General features: G+C 44.7%; 1 long non-coding RNA gene across 1 annotated transcript; it reads left to right on the top strand.

The window, feature by feature from the left end:
- Window positions 1-1,531: 1,531 nt before the first annotated feature.
- On the top strand, window positions 1,532-3,144 carry LOC145506883 (uncharacterized). Its single transcript, XR_014054417.1, has 2 exons — window positions 1,532-1,665; window positions 2,704-3,144. It is a non-coding gene; the product is annotated as an uncharacterized LOC145506883 (long non-coding RNA).
- The last annotated feature ends 3,529 nt before the right edge of the window (window positions 3,145-6,673 follow it).

Here is a 6,673-nt window from a genome sequence, read left to right on the forward strand (position 1 = left end):
TGTCCCCTCTGAGACAGGCTGGGACCTGAGACCCCTGGCTGCAAAGCTTGCATCTGGGCACACCTCTCCTCAAGTGACAAAATACAAGGAAACTATATGGGACTAAAAATAACTGAGTGCATGCACAGTTAGGTCAAATTCTGGACAAAAGATACAAAGAGACCAAAACACCCAACTGCCACTTTTGAAGAGCCTGGAACAAAAACAGGGTATTGTGCATGCCCCCTGCACACAACACCACCTAACGGGTGGGCAAACCACCTAAGCTACTCCTCTACCCCGACCCCTGGACACACCCCTACCTCAAATCGAATAAAGAACAAGCTTGCCCTCCCCCCAGGGAGTGAACAAGCAAGGGAAGCTGTTGTTTGTTCTCACTTCCCTCTGCTGCAGTAGGGGCCCCATAAAACCTTGCCTGAATTTCTTGTCTGGCCTCTGATCAATTTCTAGCGATTAAGGAGGACAAGAACCCTGGTTGGTAACACCTTCCTCTCCTTTCTGGCATTAGAAACAGAAGTTCTTGATAGACCAGCCCAATCAGAAAATCTACCTGATCCATACTCTGACTAAGCAAGAAGATAAACCTTCACTGAAATCTATTACTCTGCACCCCTGGCTCCAACTTCACCTGGTCTTGTGCCCACTCAGTGCTTTGGTTATTTTAATGGCCTCTAAAGAATGGGTTTCTTTCCTATCTAGAATTTAGCCCTCTACCGCAGTGCTTCCCAACTGTTTTCCATGGGGGTTGGGGAATGAATGTTGTGGTAGGTAATGACTCTCCCAAAGATGTCCACACCCTCATCCATGGTACCTGTGATGGTGTTGTGTTACATGGTAAATGGAACTTTGCAGATGTGACTAACGGCATGAATCGTCAGATGAAAAGAACATCCTGGTATACCCAGGTGGGTCCAATCTCATCACATGACTCCTTAAAAGTTGAAAGTCTTCCCTGGCTGTGATCAGAGAGAAATGAGACAGAAGAATATGGAGGAGAAATTCAAGATGTGAGTTATTCAACCTACCACTGCTGGCTTTGCAGATAGAGGAAGGGGCCATGAGCCAAGGGATTTGGGCAGCCTTTAGAAGCTGGGACTAGCCCTCAGCTAGCAAGGAGACCTTGGAGACCTTGGTCCTATAACCACAAGGAATTCAGCTCTGCCAAGAGCTGGAATAACCAAGGTAATGTCTCTTCCCCTTGAACCTCAAGAAAGGGACATAGCCCTGCTGACACCTTGATTTTAGCCTGTAGAGACCATCATGAGACCTCTAATCTACAGACTGTAAGATAATGCATTTGTGTTGTTTATGCTGTTAAGTTTGTAGTGATTTGGTACAGCAGCAATGGAAAACTATTACAGGGATCTTGATCAAATAAATTTTGGAAATGCTGCCATAGATGATAGAACATGTTAATCATCTTGTTATGAGAGAGTCATAGTAAAAACAAAGCCAGTGATAAAACATTAATGGAATCAAGTAGCAGATAACTTGTTCACTACAAAGGGAGGGGCTGACACTAACCTGATTCACAATTCTGTGTTCCGACAGCATTGTGTGTGCAAATAGAGGGCTTCTGCTGAGTCGCAGCATCAGCATCACACTCCGTTGTCATAGTTACACCCTGAAAAGGAAGATGCCCTGACAAAGACCAGATTGGCTGTGGTAAGTGGTGGGAAGTTGCCCCGAGGGGAGCCAGATGCTTCTACATTCAAGTCAGAGATGTTTTCTGAAATTTGTATTCAGTCAGCTCTGCCCCAAAGGGAACCATGGTCATTTACGTTTAGAAAACAGGAAGCCTATAGTCATGATGGATACTTTCTAATAGAGAGGATTTGTTCTTCTAGGGAAGCAAACATTCGCAAACAAAATGTTTTGAAATAGATTTTGCCCCAAATTAAGCCTCAACCACTGGTAACTTCTTATACCTCATTTCCTACCCTACTCCAACTCAATCCCTCCATGCTAGCCACAGGTCTTCCTGTTATACTTTGAATACATCAGGCTTATCCTTCTGTAGGGGCTTAGCCCCTGCTCTTCCCTCAGGCTGGAATGCCCTTCCTCCAAACGTTTGCATGCTTCACTCCATCCACTTAAGTGTCTGCCCACCCCAGAGAGTTCATCACTAAGCTCTTTATCTAAAATAGACACATACACCCTTATATTGTCTGTCTTCAAACCCAAATTTACAGTTACTGTATTTATTTGAGCGGTTGTTCATCACGTCCCCACCAGACTATAAACTACGTGAAGGCCAGGGCCTTGCTTCTTGCTCACTGTTGTATCCCCAATTTCTGGCACATGAGAAGTACCCAGTAAACACTTGTTGGCTGTAAGAAAGAATTTCTCGGAGTCTTGATTCTCCTCTTCCCTTCCTCTGGCATGTAATCCTGGCTATAGTCCCTCATCCAATTTCTCCCAAATCCAAGTTCTTCCCTAGTCCAGTGTGTTTGGTATGGAAGATTGCATCTTTCAAAGATGGCCACCACAGTATATATCCCATCTCACATGCCCTTCTTAAAAATCCATGTTGATTCTCCTCCCTTTGAGGAATGTGTCTATATTCTATCCTCTTGAATCTGGCCTGGCCTATGACTATGACGGGACTATACTGTGACATTATGTGACTTCTGAGGTTAGGTAATAAAAGATGAGATATAAAATTTGCCTCATTCTCTTGGGTCTCTCCCTCTGGGAACACAGCCCTCTTCCTATGCAGATATTCAGGCCATGTGGAGAGATGATGTATAGATGTCCTGACACACAGCCAAGCTGAGGTCTCAATTCGCAACCAGCATCAACTTCCAGATACATGAAGAAGACTTTACTATGACTCCAGCCCCAACCATTGTCCAGCTGCAACTGAAGGAGAGACCCCAGTGAGGACCAGCCAGCCAGACAGCTGCCCCCACATCCACGTTGTTGTTCAGTCACTAAGTCGTGTCTGACTCTCTGAGACCCCATTAACTGCAATACGCCAGATTTCCCTGTCCTCCACCATCTCCCTGAATTTGCTCAAACTCATGTCCATTGAGTCAGTGATGCCTCTGAGCCATCTCATCCTGTCATCCCTTTCTCCTCCTGCCTTCAATCTTTCCCACATCCATAGGAGATAATAATAAAATGATTGCTCTTTTTTTAAGACCCTAAGTTCAAGGGTGGCTTGTTATATAAGAGTAAACAGCTGAAACAGAGGGGATATGAAAGGTCTGATTTCTAATCTCTATTTCTGTGCCACTCATGTTTTTCAGTCCCTCTACTTTCCAACCTACAAAACCAGAGCATGCGTATAACTAACTTTCATCCTAGGGCGATTAGTCATCCTCAAGAATTGTGCTTAGAAAAAAGTCCATATAGCTTTCAATATTTTCCTATTATCACCATTCAGAATCTGCCTGGAATCAGCCACTCTGAAGATTAATAAGTCGCTCAGGTCAGCGGGGTTAATGAACTGCACTCCATTGTCAGTCTTCTCAGCTCTAGTCCTGTGCCATCCCCGGTGGCAATTTCTATTCCAGCAACACTTGTCATCTACAAGGACAAATTCCATACTTCTCTCTGCACCTCTGCAGCTGGGGCAGCCTCTCATAAGGCTGCTCAACTGCTTCCATCAGACATATCTTACTCAAGGCTGAGGGCAAAACCAAGAGCCCCCTGCCTCACTGGGCCGTTTCTGGGCCCAACCTGGGAAGGGTTTTTAGAGGAGTCGAAACAGTCACCGTGGGGTTGGATAACAAACCTACGGTCAGAAATTCTCAAATGCAGTCAAACATTCAGTCTGGAAAATAAGCTACAGATGAAAATAATATGCCAAAAAATACAGTGTCTATTGCAGAGAGGTTGACTGGGTAGGAGATACAGAACTGGTCGGTATGTAACCGTAGTCTGGCTGATGATCATGGTCTGGTTTCAGTAAGGCCAAGCTTGGATTCTGACTCTGTGAGTCCCTGAGCCTCTCTCAGCCTCAGTTTCCTTGGCTCTAAGCTGGGACTAAGACTAGAATCTCCCTCATAAAGATGTCACATGGATGAAGTGAACTGATGCTTATAAATGCCAGCACTGGAAACTAAAGTCCTCAGTAAATGGGAGACCTTATCTTTCACTGCGATGGATCACAAAGGCTGTTTGTTAAGTTGTTGGTTAAATTGGTTAAGGCTGGAAGAGTCTGCCCAATGATATATGGATCTGGCATGGGGGAGCTCTGAGATGCGAAAAGCCAGCATGTTGCCTCAGGGATGCTGTAAAAGCCTTGGGCTTTTTATATTTCTTCCCCAAACCCAGAACTCCCCTCCGCCTCCGCTGCAGCTGCCACCCCTGGACTGCTTTTGAGTCACTGCAAGTGTAGACCCCTGGGAGTCACACCCTGGGAAAACCCTGCCTCCATCCTCTCCCAAGTCTCATTTGAAGGTTGGTTGAAGGGCTTGACTCGCAACACTTAACATAAAACCCAGAGCATCCACTTAATGCCCCTGGTTTCCCACGAACTAGCGGTGGAGCAGTCACATTTGCACAAACCAGCACATACAAAAATAGGCAGTTTGAAATATTCCTGGCAGATGGTGCTAAATATAGACCCAGTGACAGATTGGCCCCATAGTGCAGCTCTTCTCCTGAGCATTAAGAACGTGCATGAGCCAAGAAGCTTCTCTTTCCAGAAGACTGTAGCAACAGCCCCAGGATCACCATGCCAGAGAGATGCTAAGATGCAAAGAAGGGAGGTACCTGAGAGAATGAACACTGGTGCTGTGGTAAGAGGTTCCCAAATTCCACAAGTGCTGGAATGAAAAAAAAAAAAAAAGGTACAGAGAAGAAATTCTGATGAGCTGGAATTATTTATTGGTCCTTCTGAAGGATCAACTACTCTTTCAAGAGGAGTCTTCTAGGAGCAAAATTTAAATAGAAGTAGAGGCAGTAGAGTACATTGATAAAGGGTGGAGGTTTGGGGCTGGAGTGAATGCTTCGAACTCTGGTTTTGCTCCTTAGTAGTTAGTAATATGGGGGCTTCCCTGGTGGCTCAGATGGTAAAGAACCTGCCTACAGTGCCAGAGACACTGGTTCGATCCCTAGGTCAGGAAGATTCCCCTGAAGAGGGGAATGGCAACCCACTCCAGTATTCCTGCCTTTTGGAAATCCCATGGACAAAGCAGCCTGGTGGGCTACAGTTCATGGGGTTGCAAAGAGTCAGACATGACTAAGCGACTAACACTTTCACACACTTTCAGTTATATGAGATTGGTCAAGTTATTTAACCTTTTGCTGCTTCAGTTTTTGCATATACAAAATGGGAGAAGAACAATACTTATCTCATATGAAGATTAAGTAGCATAAAGTATGTAAAGGCTGTGCATACTGCCTAATACAGAATCACTGTTGCTTGGATCATGGCTATCTAATTTAATGGACTTAGGAAGGAGAGAGAGGTACCTAAAATGGCTGAAGAGCTTTAAGGCTTGGAGGAATATTTTGGATATAAACCAAGCCTAAATTAAAAATAAAATCAGGTTGCAAATTCTTAAGCAGTTTCTATATCCACTGAGATTGTATTTGGAATAGGCGATGCCATAAATAGCTACCCCATGGAAAGCGATCACTGTGGGCAGAGTGTTGGCATGTGAAAGGCTGGCTTCTGTGGGAGGGAGGAGATGATCTAGAGGGGGCTCAGTCATTATCTTAAAAGGGAAGGGAGATCTCTCTTTTCATAAGGAGTGGGCCTATGAACACTGTGAAATTCAGTGTCTGACTTCCATGCAGTAAAACTTTTTAAAAGCCAGGAGGATTTTCGCTTATATTTTAATGCCAATACCTGCCAGTCTGTGGCAAGTGCAACTGAGGGGCCCAAAGGTGGCCCTGTGCTCTGTTCTCTGCATGCATGCTGTGCTCTGATGTGGCTGTGCCTCTGGTTTCCTTCTATCTAGTCCATTTCTCCAAATATTAGAGTTAGAATTTTGTACATTTTACAATCTGTGTGCTGCTAGGACCATGTCCCACTGACCAAGAGAAATGTTGGCTTTAAATTGTCTTTGCAGGACTAGAGTAATCCTGACAGTCTAAGTGCTGTGCCCAGGAGCCAGAGGAGTCTTTTCTACAGAATTTTCTCTGTGGGGATTGTGGTAAAGGCAACCTCTGCAGGAGAATGATGGGACTATATTTAGGGCTCTGGGCCCTATAAGCAGTGCATCTTCTCATGATACAGACGTGCCTACGTTCTTACACCCTGTTTTACTTCAAGTAGGCTAACTGATGTTATGACCCACCCCCAACAGTTCAGAAGCTTAACAGGGTAAAAGTTGATTTCTCTCTCAGGCAAAGTTCATTTGCATTGGGATGGGGAAGTGTGGGGGTGGGAAGTCCCTGCTCCACAAAGTTCTTCAAGAACCCAGGCTGACAGAAGCCCTGCAATTTTCAATCTGTGACTTTCAAATCTGCCTGCATATCATCATCCAGGAAGGTGCATGGAGAACCATAGTGGGTATTCTCTATGGGTCAAGCCTAGAAGAGGTGTATGTCCTATCACTTCCACTCATATTCGATTGATTAGAACTTAGCATACGACCATATATAGAATGCAAAGGTGTCTGGGAAGTGTAGCTTATCTGTGGTCACAGGAAAGAGAAGAAAATCAAGAATTTTGGTGATCAGTAGGCACTATATTGCACTTTTTAAATCTATTTCA

This window comes from Giraffa tippelskirchi, chromosome 5, assembly GCF_054371585.1.
Source record: "Giraffa tippelskirchi isolate mGirTip1 chromosome 5, T2T-mGirTip1v1.2.pri, whole genome shotgun sequence".
NCBI classification, from domain to species: Eukaryota; Metazoa; Chordata; class Mammalia; order Artiodactyla; family Giraffidae; genus Giraffa; species Giraffa tippelskirchi.